Raw genomic sequence first — 17,659 nt, 5'->3', positions numbered from 1 at the left:
TCTTTTTGAAAGGGACTATAAATTTTCCTACTAAATCCTTAACAAGGATTTAACAAGACCTAAATACGTTTGTAATTTATATTTATTCAATAATTCCTTTCTGTTCATTAATTTGTCACCACCAAATAAGAAGCCTGAAAACTGATTTCCCAAAAGCAATCCTTTCTTACACAAATTATTCTCACTATTCTCCCATTAAATAATTTAGGTATCTGAATAAAGAACCATCATTTTCAACATCCATGCTTTAAATGATCAAAACTTCAAACAAATTAACAAACCTAGGGGGTTGAATAATTTGGGGAAATTCTGCAGTATTAGTTTTTATAATATTTTACAGTCAGTTATAGAAAGCTAAACATACATCATTGGGCATGGTAAACTAAGGATGAGGAAAATCACTACCAGTGGGTACATAATTTCTTTTTGGGCAGATGGAAATGTTCTAAAAATAGACTGTGGTAATGGCAGCACATCTCTGTAAATTTATTTTTAAAAAAAATCAGTCACCTAACATGAGTGAATTTCATGGTACATAAAATATACCTTAGTAAATTTGATTTTAAAACTAAGAATATTCATTGGCAAAAAAAAATGACTTTGTTATTAAAAATATCAATATAAAAGCCAGAAACAGAAATGCTCAATCACACGTTATGCTGAAGGGACAACATAATGTGCTTTCAATACTAGTTAATCTTTTTCCATACACATAATCTGATATAGCTAATTGCAATAGAGTATTTCCCACATAATTTATCAGCTAACAAATTTATTAACATTGCTGAGAAAATCAAAGAAGTAAAAGGATATCAAAAGCTACAACTGATCCTTATTTGGTTTCTTAAAGTTGACTTTCATACTAACCAGAATAACAGTCTAATACATATATATATGGCCTCTTGGGCTTTTGATTTATTTATTAACTTTGGGTGTATATCCTATCTGGTATGGCTTAATTCACTAACACCTTAGCACTGGAGATGATCCATGAAAATAATGTTTCTGAACCTATAGAACTAAGGACCAAACTCTGGGGAAGAAATGAAACTAAGAAATGAAACAAGAACTATATACCTAAGTCCATTTAGACACAATGACCTGCCATATTTATTACAAGAGAAAGCACCTTCAAAGTATTGGCCTAGGCAAATAGGGTATTCATAATTATGTAATATAGAGTTCTACCCTTCAAGCATCTTATATCGTCCATTTGAAGACAGACAGTAATTACTGAATTCAGTACTCAAAGAGAGTAATTACTAAAATATAAATGTAACTTGATTTCCACATTTAAAACCATTTCAGGAAGTCCTGTATAAGATGCTACTAATAACAACTAAATAGCCAAAAAAATATACTATAGCCTATTTATAAAAACTAATTCTAGGACATCAGCCTAATTTTGATTCAACTATATTTCTGCAACATGTAGCCACATATTCAAATTCATTTAATGATAAATTTAATCATATTTACTAGATCATTTTACACATTTAATACCAGTATTTCCTCAGATTATTCTAATTTGCAAACTTTACCAAGTGATTATAAAGATTAAAATCAAATACATTTCTACATACAAAGCAGACACAACACAAAGATTCATACTTAAATGATTCGAACTACAAACAAAAACTCTGTAATAGAGATATAAAGAAGCATACCTATAAGGCATAATTTCTTTTTCCTGTCCCATCCTATTTTCTTAAATTTTTTATTATTTTTTAGTCATCTCTACATCCAGCATGGGGCTCAAACGCACAAACCCAAGATCAAAAGTCACATGTTCTTCCAACTGAGTCAGCCAGGCACCCCAACCTTTTTTTGACTCGGGTTAAGTGCTCCTTACCTTCAATACCACATATTAAAGTTACACAATCCACTCGATTTCCATTTTTGTCTTGATTGTTAGAAAGGTCAGAATTTAGGAACTCAATAACTCTAATTTTCCATAACCAAGATATCCTATTTTCCCCCTCCTCACCTATCTCATCTATTTTTACTAGAATTTTGTGTTAAATATTGAGTTAATGAATACAGATTTAACTGTTCCTGGAAGTAAAGAAATCATAAATAAAACTGCCTTATTTACTTTAAATATAAAAAGAAAAGGTATGCTTCTGTGAAGAAAAAGATGTTAGAACAAAATTTTTTGCTCTTCTTAGATATTCTTTATAATTAAAAAGTAGCTAACGGCCTGAATATGTGTAAATTTTTTAGTGCCATTATTTTTTTTTAAGATTTTATTTATTTATTTGACAGAGAGAGATCACAAGTAGACAGAGAGGCAGGCAGAGGAAGAGGAAGGGAAGCAGGCTCCCTGCTGAGCAGAGAGCCTGATGTGGGGCTCCATCCCAGAACCCTGATATCATGACCTGAGCCGAAGGCAGAGGCTTTAACCCACTGAGCCACCCAGGTGCCCCTTTTAGTGCCATTATTAAATAATTTGATGACTGAAACCTAAAGTTCTAATTATAGAAAAAGACAAAAAACAAACAAATCCAACCTCCCCTAGGTATCCCTCTTCATACCCCACCCCTACTAAGCTGAAATGAATGTCAAAACAATAAATGTACAAATTAGAGGGAAATGAATCATATCTTTAATACCCCTGAGTTTTTACTAAATAATTTTTTTCTTAAAATAACATCAGCCTGGGGTGCCTGGGTGGCTCATTGGGTTGAGCCTCTGCCTTCGGCTCAGGTCATGATCTCAGAGTCCTGGGACTGAGCCCCACATCGGGCTCTCTGCTCAGTGGGGAGTCTGCCTCCCCCACCCGCTCTCTGCCTACTTGTGATCTCTGTCTTTCAAATAAATAAATAAAATCTTTAAAAAAAAAAATAACATCAGTCTACTTTTTAGGAATTATTTCCTGACAGTGGCATTAGTATAGACCAATTATAATTTGCTATTTTAACAGTAACTTTCAAATTATGATTCGGGAAATTTTTATGCAATATAAAGTTATACTAGCAAGAATTATAACTAAACAGCCCTTGTCAAAACAAAGAAAAATTTTATAAAACAGTATTTCCAGCTTTTATTTATTTTATTTTTTTAAAGATTTTATTTATTTATTTGACAGAGAGAGATCACAAGTAGGCAGAGAGGCAAGCAGAGAGAGTGAGCTCCCTGCCGAGCAGAGAGCCTGATGCGGGACTCGATCCCAGGACCCTGAGATCATGACCTGAGCCGAAGGCAGTGGCCTAAACCACTGAGCCACCCAGGCGCCCTATTTCCAGCTTTTAAAATGCTATTTGTTGAAACTGAGGGTTGCTAGAGGGATGGGTAACTGATTGACACGAAGGAGGACACATGATATAATGGGCACTGGGTATTATATAAAACTGATGAATCACTGAGCTCTACCTCTGAAACTAATAATACATTATAAGTTCATTAACTGAATTTAAATTAAATAAATAAATAAAATTAAAAGTATATATAAATACATCTTTTTAAAAATGCTATTTGTTGGGGTGCCTGGGTGGCTCAGTGGTTAAGTGTCTGCCTTCAGCTCAGGTCATGATCTCATTGTCCTGGGATCAAGCCCCATATCAGGCTCCCTGCTCAGCAGGAAGCCTGCTTCTCCCTCTTCAGCTCCCTTGTACTTATGTTCTCTCTCTCGCTATCTCTCTCTGTCATAAATAAATAAAATCGTTTTAAAAAATGCTATTTGTTGAGGGATGCCTGGGTGGCTCAGTTGGCTAACCATCTGCTTTCCGCTCAGGTCACAATCCTAGGGACCTGGGATAGAGTCCCACATAGGGTTTCTTGATCTGCAGAGAGCCTGCTTCTCCCTTTGCCTCCCGCTCCCACTGCTTATGTTCTTTCTCTCTCTCTGACAAATAAATCTTTTTTTTAAATGCTATTTGTTGAGATCAGTATCAGCAGTATCTGTGTATAAAGCTAGGGATTCTTCATAAATAATGTAGGAAAAATAGGGATGAAGCAAAGATTATGATAAGAAATAACATAGCTTTGCATTATACTGTCACAGATCATATACATAGACCTGATCATTTACATAGGTATTCTAAATTGGTCAACAGCTAGACAAATTTTGATCAAAGTATGGTCATTATGGTCAATGTCTTTTAAGGGATGTTCTTAACCAGGTACAGTAGTAATTAGACATGGGTCTTTAAAAAAAAAAAATGCTCTCCTTGGGGCGCCTGGGTGGCTCAGTTATTAAGCTTCCAACTCCTGATTTTGGCTCAGGTCATGATCTCAGGGTCATGAGATAAAGCTGTGAGACAGGCTCCTGCTCCTCACTCAGCAGAGTCTTCTTCTCTTCCTCTGCCCCGCCCCTGCTTCCCCCACCACTCATTCCCTCTCTCTCAAATAAATAAATAAAATATTTTTTAAAATTGTTCTCCTCATTTTAAACAGGTGATATTTGCTTATAATAAGCACTAAACCAATTCTAATTTAATGTAACTACATTAAACTAGTCTCATCCAAACTGCTGACAGAGGTATCATCATAAAAGACAGAATTGATTATGCTTAAAATCTGTTAGGTCCCGAATGTTCTAGAATTAAATCCAAACTCTTCAGTTAGTTTGTAAGATCCTCCACAATCAAGAACCAACAAAGCTGGATGATCATTTCTGTGGGTACAAGGAAATTTTTTTCATGGGCCCCTCCCTCTACAAAAAAAATTTAAGAGGCACCTGGGTGGCTGAGTCCGCCAAACATCTGCCTTCATCTCAGATTATGATCCCAGGGTCTTGGGACTGAGCTCCATGTCAGGCTCCCTGCGCAACAGGGAGCCTGCTTCTCCCTCTCCTCCCCGCTTGTGCTCTATCTCTGTCTCTCTCTCAAATAAATAAAATCTTTAATAATAATATTTAAAATTATGTTTTGTAACTGCATTGGTATAAAGAAATTATGTTAAAATTAGACATTAAAACCTTTTCTTCAATCTAAAAGTTCATTTTTTCCTTCTGATTTTAAAAGAAATTATCCATGGCCTCCAGAAATACTTTGGGCCCTATGTCCTGCCCTACGCCTCCTGTGCCTCGTAAGTAAGCTAGCCCTGGGACCCATCTACTTCTTGCCATTGATTGATCCCACTCCTCCATTCTCAGTTCCCACTAACATAGGAAGACCTTTCCTGACCTTTATACATATGTTCCCAATATCCAGAATGTCATTTTTTCTTGCTCCAAAGCTCTTTACTCTTAATTACTTTAGGATTATATTTTATCTGTTTACATGCATATCTCCACACCAAGCTGGAGGTGAACTTCATTTGTTCCTAGAGCAAGATCAGGTTTATTTAACTCATTTTGTATGGCACAAATCCCCAACAGTATTAAGGACAGACACTTTTCATATCTACTCAATATCATATTCCCATTCAAAGGGTACAAAATCTAGGCAATAATCATCTAGTCTTTCCACCACTCTACAATAAATGAAGCTATAAAAATAGTATGAGTGTAAAAATAATATTACATTATTTTCTCCCTCATACACATCCAAATTACTGAGAATAAAGTCACCATTTTCTGTTTACAATATTTTCTAATCCTATGCAGCATTTAATTTCCAGAAACAGATACAGTATGTCTGGAATACTAAATTCTCTTGAATTTCCCAATCCATGATACAACACTACCGAGAAAGTAGGGTGTAAAGGTATGGCATAGTTTTATCATGTCTGCATCAGTTAACTATCATTATAGATACAAATCAGCAACATCATTATACTTCTTTATTTTTACAAGGGGAAGAGAGAAAGGAAAAAAACAAACTACTCTGAAAATATTAACTATTTGCCCTTTTCCCTTTTTACCAAATATTCCTCTATTATTTGAATTTTCATGAAAATATATCCATGTTTTACTTAGACATTTCAAAAGCAAGAGTATTTGTAGTTGAATCAAATATTTTTTGATTGAAAAATTTTTATTTTTAAATACTTAGAGACTTATAGGTAGTTGGAAAGAAATGCAGAATGAAGTCTAATGCCTCTCTCCTCAGTGCAAACATTCCACACAAACACTACACAATACCAAAGTCAGGAAATTGACATTAGGACAATTCATACAGCTTTTCGGATTTCGCCAGTTATACATGCAATACTGTGTGTATGCACTGCAAATCTATGCAATTCTGTTATATTCTATCAAAATCAAAATACTCAGGTTGCCTGGGTGGCTCAAACAGTTAGGCATCTGCCTTAGCTCAGGCCATGGTCTCAGGGTCCTGGGATGGAGCCCCACATTGGGCTCCCTGCTCAGCAAGGAATCTGCTTTTCCCTCTCCCTCTGCCTGCCACTCCCCCTGCTTGTGCTCTCTGTTAAATAAATAAATAAAAGCTTAACAACAACAACAACAAAATCAAGGGACACCTGGATGGCTCAGTCAGTTAAGCATCTGCCTTTGGCTCAGGTCATGATCCCAGGTTCCTGGGATTGAGTTCCGCATCAGGCTCCCCACTCAGAGGAGAGCCTGCTTCTCCCTCTCCTTCTGCCTGGCACTCCCTTTGCTTGGGTTCTCTCTCTCTCTCTTTCACAAATGAATAAATAAAAACTTTAAAAATAATAGTAATAAAATAAATCAAAATCAAGATACTCAACTGTACTATCACAAGACTCCCTCATGTTAATGATTTATAATCATCATCTGTTTGTCTCCATTCCTAAAATATAGCAACCACTAATCTGTTCTCCAGTTTGATAATTATGCTATTTCTCAACTGTTATATAAATAGAATCCTGCAATGCACATCCTTTTGAGACTGGCTTTTTTCGCTGAGCAAATTTTCCTTGAGGTTCATCCCGGTTGTTGCATATATCAGTAGTTTATTACTTTTTAGAGAGTAGTATTCCATAGTATGGATGTACTACAATCTAACTTTACACCCTTGAAAAAGGTCATCTGGGTAGTTTCTAGTTCTTGGCTATCAGAAATAAAACTGCTATGCACATCTGTGTGCATGTTCAATTTTAAAAGGAATCTCGTTTATTTAAAGTAAAACAAGAATAATATTCTAGAAAGATAAAGTATGGTGTCTACAAGAAGGAACTTGACATTAAGACTATGTGCTCTACCAACAGAATACAATATGACCCATCAATACATATGACCCATACATATGACCAAACATTTGTTCATTAAAAGCTTTAAAAGCATTCAAATTTCCTAACCTCCTCTGACCAGTACTTCAAGAGTACTGGCAGAAACTGACTTGTACTACAAAATCTTAGTTTAAAGAGTCATTCAAGCAGTATTCCTTACATAAAAACAAAGTAAGATGTGACAAAATAAATACCAGCTAATTATGGCATTAAATATCTGAAATGAGACACCCCAGTTATGGGGTGTTTTTGTTGTTGTTTAAACAAAGACTAGTCCTTTGTAATAAGGTCAAATGGGCAAAATATGCCCTCTCCCTGGACACCCAGGGCCCTTTAATGTGGAAAACTCTGCTGGCCAGCTTTTCCTAGAAGCATGCCAAGGACAAGATTGATCCACCAATCTTTATATCTATTTCCTTTCTCCTACATAATAATAAAAAGGCAAAAAAAAAAAAAAAAGGCATTTGACAAATAGGTTTTCACATGAAAAATGTGAATTTCACATTAAAATATGCAAATTAAAACTATAATAAAATAGTACTATACATCTATTACAATGACTAAAAGTTCAGAATAAAACAAAATAATAAACCCTTGACAATATCAAGTATTGCCAAGGATACTGTCACAGGAGGAAAAAGAACTCTGATGAAAATGCAAAATGGTACAGCCACTGTGGAAAACAGTTTAATAGTTTCTTATAAGTCTGTTTAACATTTAACTAAGTAATCCCACTCCTAGGTACTGACCTACATGTAATAAACTACGTTCACACAAAAACTTTTATCTAAATGCTTAGAGTGACTTTATTTGTAGTCACCCAAACTATTTTTAACCCAAATGTCCCTCAACTGAAGAATGGATAAACAAAGACATGGAAAGACTCTGGAGGAGACCAGAAAGTGAAAGAATCCAATGTGAAAAAGCTATACATTGTATGATTCCAAATATATGACATTCTGGAAAAAGCAAAACTATGGAGATAATAAAAAGATCAGTGGCTGCCAGGAGCTGGGGGAAGGGAGAGATGACCACGCAAAGCAGAGAATTTTTAGGGCAATACAACTCTTCTGTATGATACTATAATGGTGGATAATGTCATTGTATATTTGTCCATAGAATGTACGATACCAAGAATGAACCTATGAGTAAACTGCGGACTCGAAGTGATGATGATGGGTATTGGCAGGTTTATCAGTTCTATCAATGCATCACAGAGGTGCAGGATATCGATAGCAGGGCAGCTCTGCCTGTGTAGGGATGGGGATGTATGGGAACTCTCTGTATTTATAAGTCATTTTCCTTTGTACCTAAGACTGTTCTCAAAAGCAAATTAATTTTTAAAGGGCGACTTTTGAGAAATGCAATGCTTTATCTCAAAAAGAAATTTCTGACGAAGAAAATTTAGGAACAAAGTAACTTGATATGGGTAATTTTCAAGGATGTGAGAGGAGGGTGAGGATTCTTGTGACCAGCCACATAAGGATATGTGAGGACGGTGACATTATGCAGTATGAAATCATTCATATAAAGTAAAATAACCCAAAATAATAATTTAGGTTGTTTATGGATGCATAGGTTGTTTATGGATGCACTAAAAATGTAGGTATAATTTAAAAAAAAAGATTTATACAAACTTCAGGAGAGTGATCAATTGTGGTAAGGAGGAAAGGAAATAAAATTAAGGAGTGGAGTTTTAACTAACCTAATGCATGCACACATATATTTTTTTAAGTAAATCAAATGCAAATATGACAAAATGTACTACCTGCTAAATCTTGGGTCTTCAATATTTCTCTGTATTTGAAATATTTCACAATAAAATTTTTTTTTAATTTTTTAAAATTTTTTTAAAATTTAAAATTTTTAAATTTTTTAAAATTTTTAAAAAGATTTTATTTATTTACTTGAGAGAGAGAAGACAGAGAGAGATGGAGAGCTGCAGGTGGGGAGAAGAGGGAGAGGGAGAAGCAGGCTCCATGCCACGTGCAGAGCCTGATGTGAGGCTCGATCTCACAACCCTGAAATCATGACCTGAACTGAAAGCACCCCCACAATAAAAATTTTAAAGTGTTGGGCTTTTTTGGCAATAACACCCTAAATATTCTAGACATGAATCATAGAAATAGAGCACTAAGAAGAACTTTAGTTTTAATAGTTTAATCTCTTCATTTTATGTATGAAATATTTAAGTTAAAACAATGCATAGGGGCACCTGGGTTGCTCAGTTAGTTAAGCATCTGCATTCCACTCAGGTCATACATGATCCCAGGATCCTGGGATCCAGCCCCATGTCAGGCTCCTGCTCAGCGGGAAGTCTGCTTCACCCTCTGCCCCTCCCTCTGCTCATGCTCACTCATGCTCCCTGTCTTTCTCAAATAAATAAATAAACAAATAAATAAATCTAAAAAAGGGGGGGCATCCCAATACATAAAAATAGAATCCTTTCAAGGAGCTTTGAACATAGAATTGCTAAGACTAAAGAATCACTAGGCCTATCTATAGCCTTTGCGGAAAAAATGTATAGGGCAATGTATTCCAGGTGGTCAAAGCTGGTTCTATATCTGAAAATCAATTAATGTAATCTATCACACATCAAGGCTAAAAAGAAAAGTCACATGATTAAATCAATAGATACAGAAAAAGCACATGAAAAAATCCAATAACTATTTATGATGAAAACTCTCAGCAAACTAGGAATAGAGGGAAAGGTAGTCAACTTAATTTTGATAGTGGAGGCGGGACATCTGGGCAAGGGCTATATGAGAACACTCTCTGTACTTTCCACTCGATTTTGCAGTGAACATACAACTACTCTATTAAATAAAGTCTCTCTCTTTGTAAAAGATTTTATTTATTTATTTGACAGAGAGACATCACAAGTAGGCAGAGAGAGAGAAGGAGAAGCAGGCTCCCTGCTGAGAGAGAGACTGGTGTGGGGCTCGATCCCAGAAGGCAGAGGCTTTAACCCACTGAGCCACCCAGGTGTCCCTAAAGTCTCTTTTTAAAAAAATATATGGGGGGTGATGAAGAGGCATGATAAAAAAACTAGGTAAAAGATGGAAATTACTGTAATAATTTGCATTATTAAAGAGATTTAGACAGCTACCCTGTATTTTGATTAGTACACATTGGGCGACATCCTGAGTACAAATCAGTAGATGAAAAGCAGTTCCTAATTTAGACAGGTCCACTTGTCCAGAAGGGTCAATTGAAAATGTGTGGAAGTGATACAGACACACCTTGCTTCATTGAGCTTCCCAGATACTGAGTTTTTGACAAATGAAGGTTTGTGGTATCAAACTTACATCAAGTTTATCAGCACCATTTTTCCAATAGCATTTGTTCACTTTATGTCTGTGTATCACATTTTCATAATCCTCACAATATTTCAAACTTTTTTATTATTATGGTCATTATGATGAACTTTTAATAGTGATCTTTGCTTCTACTATTGTAATTGCTTTTGGGTTGCCACAAACTACAACTATATAAGACAGCGAACTTAATTCACAAATGTTGTGTGTGTCCTAATAGCTCCAGTGACCAGCAGTTCCCTATTTCTCTGCCTTTCCTTGGGCCTCCCTATTCTCTGTGACACAATACTGAAATTAGGCCAGTTAATAACCCTAAAATGGCCTCTATGTGATCAAGTGAAAAGAAGAGTCACACATCTCCCACCTTCAATCAAAAGCTAGAAATATTTAAGCTTAGTGAGGAAGGTATGCCCAGAGGCTAGATAGGCTAAAATCTATGCCACTTATGCCAATTAGCCAAGTTGTGAATAAAGGAAAATTTCTTAAAGGGAATTAAAAGTGCTACTCCAGTGAACACATGAATGATAAGAAAACCAAACACCCTTATTGCTGATATAGAGAAAGTTTTAGTGGTCTGGATAGAAGATCAAACCATACAACATTCCCTTAAGTCAAAGCCTAATGCAGAACAAGGACCTAACTCTCTCCAATTCAGTGAAGGCTGAGAGAGGTGAGGACACTGTAGAAGAAAAGCTGGAAACTAGCAGAGGTTGGTTCATGAGGTTTAAGTAAAGAAGCCATCTCTGTAACATTAAAGTGCAAGACGAAGCAAGCACTGACGTAGAAGCTGCATCAAGTTATCCAGAAGAACTAGCCAAAATAATTAATGAAAGTGGTTATACTAAACAACAGATTTTCAACATAGACAACACAGTGTTATATAGGAAAATGACGCCATCTAGGACCTTCATAGCTAGAGAGAAGTCAATGCCTAGCTTCAAAGTTTCAAAGCACAGGCCGACTCTCTTGTTAGGAATTAATGCAACTGGTAACCAAGGTGAAGCCAATGCTCATTGACCAATCAAAAAATCCTATGGCCCCTAAGAATTACACTAAACCTACTTCTGCTTGTACTCTATAAAAGGAACAACAAATCTGGATGATGGCACATCTGTTTACAATATGGTTTACTGAATATTTTAAGCCCACTGTTGAGAGCTACTGCTCATTGACAATACACCTGGTGACCCAAGACTTCTGGTGGAGATGAACAAAGAGATTAATGCTGCTTTCATGCCTATTAACACATAATCCACTCTGCAGCCCATAAATGCAAGAGTCATTTTGACTTTCAAGTCTTATTATTTAAGAAATACATTTTCTATGGCTGTACCTGCCATAAACAGTGATTTCTCTGATGGATTTGGGCAAAGTAAATTGAAAATCTTCTGGGAAGTAGTCACCATTTGAGATGCCATTAAAAACATTTATGATTCATGGGAAGAGGTCAAAATATTGAAATGAACAAGAGTTTGGAACATTCCAACTCTCATGGACAACTTTGAGTAGTTCAAGACCTCAGTGGAAGAAATAACTGCAAATGTGGCAAAAATCTAAGAGAACTAGAATCAGAAGTAGAGTCTGAAGATGTGACTAAACTGCTATAATCACATGATAAAATTTGCACAGATGAGGAATTGCTTTTCACAGATGAGCAAAGAAAGTGGTTTCTTAAGATTGATCTGCTCCTGATGAAGACACTGTGAAGATTATTGAAATGACAACAAAAGATTTAGAACATTACATAAACTTAGCTGATAAGGAGTGGCAGGGTTTGAGAGGATTGATCACATTTTTGAAAGAATTCTACTGTGGATTAAAATGCTATCAAACAGCATCATGCGCTACAGAGAAATTATTTTTGAAAGGAAGTTAACTGATGAGGTCAACTTCATTGTTGTCTTATTTTTTAAAATTGCCACAGCCATCCAACTTTCAGCAACCACCACCCTGACCATCAGTCAGCAGACATCAACACCAAGGCAAGACCCTCCATCAGCAAAAAGATGATTCACCAAAAGCTCAGAGGCGGATCAGTATATTTTAGCAATAAAATATGTTTAAATTATGGTATGAACATTATTTTTTAGATGTAATGCTATTGTACATGTAATAGACTATAATATCGCATAAACATAACTTTCATATGCACTGGAAAATCAGGAAATTCATTTGACTCACTTTATTGTGATATTCACTTTATTGAGGTGGTCTGGAACACACCACAATATTTCCAATGTAGGCCTGTATTTTGTTTGTTTGTTTTGTTTTGGTTCTCACAATAACTGAGGGGTCTTTGTTACGATTTAAGTCCTACGGCCAGCGGTACTAAATGTTCTGCATTACGCAAAATAGCTTTCCTGGTAAAAGAACCATCCTCTCCAAAATGCTACCTCACCCCCCATAGTAAGGAGGTACTAAGGAAATTTATTATATGATTCCTGACCCTTAAGGAGATAGGAAAAAAGTAATATATAAATAATTAATTCAAATTATATGAATATGTTTGTCAAATAACTAAGAGAATGTAAAAACAGTCATTTTTAATTTTCTTTACCATTTTGGTAATAAACTGAATCAAGTGAATTCTTACCCTGTCAAATGAACTGCTGCTTCTAGTTTAAAACTCAGGTTTTGAAATCTTGCCATTTGCAACAATGTGGATGGAACTAGAGAGTATTATGCTATGTGAAATAAGCCAATCAGAGAAAGACAATTATCATATGATCTCTCTGATATGAGGAATTAGAGAGGCAGGGCAAGGGGTTGAGCGGGGTAGGGAGGGAAAAAAATAAAACAAGATGGGCCCAGGGAGGGAGACAAACCATAAGAGACTCTTAGTCTCAGGAAACAAACTGAGGATTGCTGGGGGTTGGGGGAGGGGAGGGATAGGGTGGCTGGGTTATGGACATTGAGGAAGGAATGTGCTATGGTGAGTGCTGTGAGTTGCGTAAGACTGATGATTCACAGACCTACACCCCTGAAGCAAATAATACATTATATGTTAATTTTTTAAAATATGCTAAAAAAAAAACCCAACTCATGTTTCCTTGCTTCCCCTTTATCCTGGAATCTTCATTTTTGTGTCAAAACTGTTAGCATAGCTCATAATGAGTATCAGATTTCCAGAGGCAAAGCTTGATTTTAGTTCCTTTTCACCAACCAGGGAATGGTGGACTAATACAAATGTTTATAGATTTAATTTTCTTTTTTCTTTTTAATCTCAACAATTTATTAGCAGGTATCTAAGTACTGTTCTCTCCCTCTCTGTCTTTTTTTTTTTTTTTTAAGATTTATTTATTTGCCAGACAGAGAAATCACAAATAGGCAGAGAGGCAGGCAGAGAGGGGGAAGCAGGCTTCCTGTTGAGCAGAGAGCCCCATGCGGGGCTGGATCCCAGGACCCTGAGATCATGACCTAAGCCCAAGGCAGAGGCTCGACCTCGTTCTCTTTTTATTATGTATTTGACACTCATTGAATCCTTTCAATGTAAAGAGTTTGGTCTTCTTTCAGAAAAGGAAAACAGTACTTATGCTTTGATAACTGTTTTCATTCCTTTGTCTTATCTGTTTCAGAAATGACAGTAATATTATGAACCCACGGTCTCCAAAATCAGTATATTCTATTTCATTGTTTTTGTATTTTCCTCTACTTCTGTGAGAGGTACTGAAGTTGTTCTTCTAGGACTCTTATTCAGTTTTACAGTACGTACCATGTCTGTTCCTTTATTTTCTTTAATACTAATTTTGTTTTTCCTTTTGATTTTTTTTCCTTTCTAATACAAAAATTTCCAAACCACCAAAAAGTACGCCATTAACCATAGTTAGCATCATCCAGATCTAAACAATATTTTGGGTTTAAATAGCTCTGAATATATTCTAAATGTTATGTTCATACCCAGAAATTTATCTAGACCTTTTCCCTAATCCAGTTTCTTTTTTTTTTTTTAAGATTTTATTTATTTATTTGACAGACACAGATCACAAGTAGGCAGAGAGGCAGGCAGAGAGAGAAGGGGAAGCAGGCTCCCCGCTGAGCAGAGAGCCTGATGCAGGGCTCGATCCCAGAACCCTGGGATCATGACCTAAGCCGAAGGCAGGGGCTTTAACCCACTACGCCACCCAGGTGCCCCCCTGATCCAGTTTCTTGAAAAGCAACCACACTCATGAAATCTTGGTTTAACCTTTACATCTACTGTTTTATATTTTTACTACATATATACCCATAAATAGTACTTGGCATTGTTTGAAGGTACTTTCATGAATATTAAAGATTTTATTTTTAAGTAATCCCTACACCCAACATGGGGCTCGAACTTATAACTCTGAGATCAAGACTCACATACTGTACCAACTGAGCCAGCCAAGTGCCCCTCCAGGATGTTTTAAAAATTTCTATGAGGGGGCGCCTGGGTGGCTCAGTGGGTTGGGCCGCTGCCTTCGGCTCGGGTCATGATCTCGGGGTCCTGGGATCGAGTCCCGCATCGGGCTGTCTGCTCGGCAAGGGCCTGCTTCCCTCTCTCTCTCTCTCTGCCTGCCTCTCTATCTGCTTGTGATCTCTCTCTGTCAAATAAATAAAATCTTTTAAAAAATAAAAATAAAAATAAATAAAAAATAAAAATCTCTATGAGGAGGTACCTTGGTGGCTCAGTAGGTTGAGTGTGGGGCTCTTGATTTTCAGCTTAGGTCATGATCTCAAGGTAGTGATATTGAGCCCCAGGAAGGGTCTCTATACCCAGAGCAGACACTGTTCGTCCCTCTTCTCCCCCCTGCCCTTCCCCCTGCTCCTTGTGTGTGTGCCCGCCCGCATGTGCGTGGGTGTGCTCTCTTAAATTAACTAGTTAATTAATTAAAATCTTTAAAATCTGCATGAAATTACTGGCTCAGTCAGAACAGCATATGACTCCTGATCTTGGGTTCATGAGTTTGAGGCCCACAGTAGAGGCAGAGTTTACTTAAAACAAAAAAAAATGTTTAGGGGGCGCCTGGGTGGCTCAGTGGGTTAAGCCGCTGCCTTCCGCTCGGGTCATGATCTCAGGGTCCTGGGATCGAGTCCCGCATCGGGCTCTCTGCTCAACGGAGAGCCTGCTTCCTTTCCTCTCTCTCTGCCTGCCTCTCTTGTGATTTCTCTCTGTCAAATAAATAAATAAAATCTTAAAAAAAAATTTTTTTTTAAAACCTACATAAAATGTAGTATATAGAACTCTGAAAGTTTTTTTTTAAAGATTTTATTTCTTTATTTGTCAGAGAAAGAGAGATCACAAGTGGTCAGAGAAGTGGGCAGTGGGGGAGGGGGAGCAGGCTCCCCACTGAGCAGGGAGCCTGATGCGGGGCTCAATCCCAGGACCCTGAGGATCATGACCCGAGCTGAAGGCAGAGGCCCAACCACTGAGCCACCCAGGCACCCTGAAACTTCTTTTTTTTAAAAGATTTTATTTATTTATTTGACAGAGATCACAAGTAGGCAGAGAGGCAGGCAGAGAGAGAGGAAGGGAAACAGGCTCCCTGCTGAGCAGAGAGCCTGATTCAGGGGCTCCATCCCAGGACCCTGGGATCATGACCTGAGCCGAAGGCAAAGGCTTTAACCCACTGAGCCACCCATGCGCCCTGAAACTTGTTTTTTATTTAAACATTATTGCTTATGAGATTCATCGAAATTTACTGAATTTTTAATTATACCTGTCAAGATGTAAGTACAAGGATGTTCTTCCTCCTTGTTTAAGAGTACTCTTGGGGCCCTGGCTGGCTCAGTCAGTAGAGCATGTATGTGATTCTTGATCTCAGGGTTGTACATTCAAGCCCCACTTTGGGCATGGGGCTGAATGAAAGAAAGAAAGAAAAGAAAAAAAGAAAGAGAGAGAGATAGAGAAAGAGAAAGGAAGGAAGGAGAGAGAAAGAGAAAAAAGAAAAAAGAGAAAGAAGAGAGAGAAAGAAAGAAAAAGGAAGGAAGAAAGAAAGGAAGGAAGGAAGGAGAGAAGGAACGAAGGAAGAAATGGGAAAGTACTCTTACGGTTTACTTTTTCTTAATAGAATGGGTATTCTAATGCCAAACAATTTAAATACTATGGCATTTTTTGTTTAACTTCATATAATTTTCAAATGTAGAATCAATCCCCAGAATTCTAAATATTGTTCTATTTCTCATGATAAGTACTTTTCATATTTTTATTTAACAGAATTAAGTCAAATTCTATTGAATAAATCATGTTTGCCAAATAACTAGAAGTGGTTTGAGTATGAATATTCTGGATGAGAATAGCCAGGTGGTAGCTGACAAAAAGTTTGATAAACAGTTATCTAAAAAACTAGACCTTCACAAAGAAAAGGAAGAGAATTCACTTCAAGGGAAATGCTTAAAGCAAGAATTCTAGCAGAGACAGTATGAAAATAACCTTATTTATGGCAACAGGACATCTTACTTTCTCAGTCCAACATTTTGAGAACAGCCTACACTTTTTCCATCTTCAAGATATATAGCACAGAAGTTAGGCCAATTAATGTAAAACTCCAGAAATTGTACACAATTATAGATAACAGCTTTTTCAAACTAACTCTACCAAAGCTTTTTAGAACTTAGTGATAACCAATTTATAACTGGAGAGATTTGGCAGACATGAAAATTGTAGTTATAAATAACAGTTTACTTATAAGCAGATACATACTGAAGAACAAAATAAATAAGAAAATTGGTTTAAGGAATGTAAAAAATACACATGTCAAATAAAAGACAACTAAAAGAGAAATGTGAAGTTGAACGAAATGATTACGCCTTGGCTGGCATCTACTTTGAATATCTGTTAAACTCAAAGATATAGAAGGACTAAAAAGGAGAATTTGAAACACAAATTCTAACAGGAGGCACTGACAAAGAAAACTAGGAAATGAAGCACTCAAATTTTTTAAAACTCAAGTTTACCTAAAGATACAAATGTACTGATCCGGAAGATCACATGTACCCCAATGTTTATGCAGCAATGTCCACAACAGCCAAACTATGGAAAGAGCCTAGATGTCCATCAAAGGATAGATAAAGAAGATGTGGTGTATATATACAATGGAATATTATGCAGCCATCAAAAAATGAAATCTTGCCATTTGCAATGATGTGGATGGAACTAGAGGATATTATATCAAGCATATAAGAGTCAATCAGAGTAAGACAATTATCATATGATCTCAATGATACGAGGAATTTGAGAACTAAGACAGAGGATCATAAGGGAAGGGAGGAAAAAATGAAATAAGACAAAA

At 36.5% G+C, this 17,659-nt stretch overlaps 1 protein-coding gene and 1 pseudogene across 1 annotated transcript in view; one reads left to right on the top strand and one right to left on the bottom strand.

Moving 5' to 3' along the window:
- Positions 1-17,659, bottom strand: part of BMPR2 (bone morphogenetic protein receptor type 2) — a 210,823-nt gene that overhangs the window by 96,833 nt on the left and 96,331 nt on the right. The gene's annotated exons all lie outside the window — the stretch shown is intronic.
- LOC123950573 lies at positions 10,727-12,419 on the top strand (annotated as a pseudogene).

Source organism: Meles meles, chromosome 9 (genome assembly GCF_922984935.1).
Source record: "Meles meles chromosome 9, mMelMel3.1 paternal haplotype, whole genome shotgun sequence".
NCBI classification, from domain to species: Eukaryota; Metazoa; Chordata; class Mammalia; order Carnivora; family Mustelidae; genus Meles; species Meles meles.
This window is presented reverse-complemented; position numbering and strand designations above follow the sequence as displayed.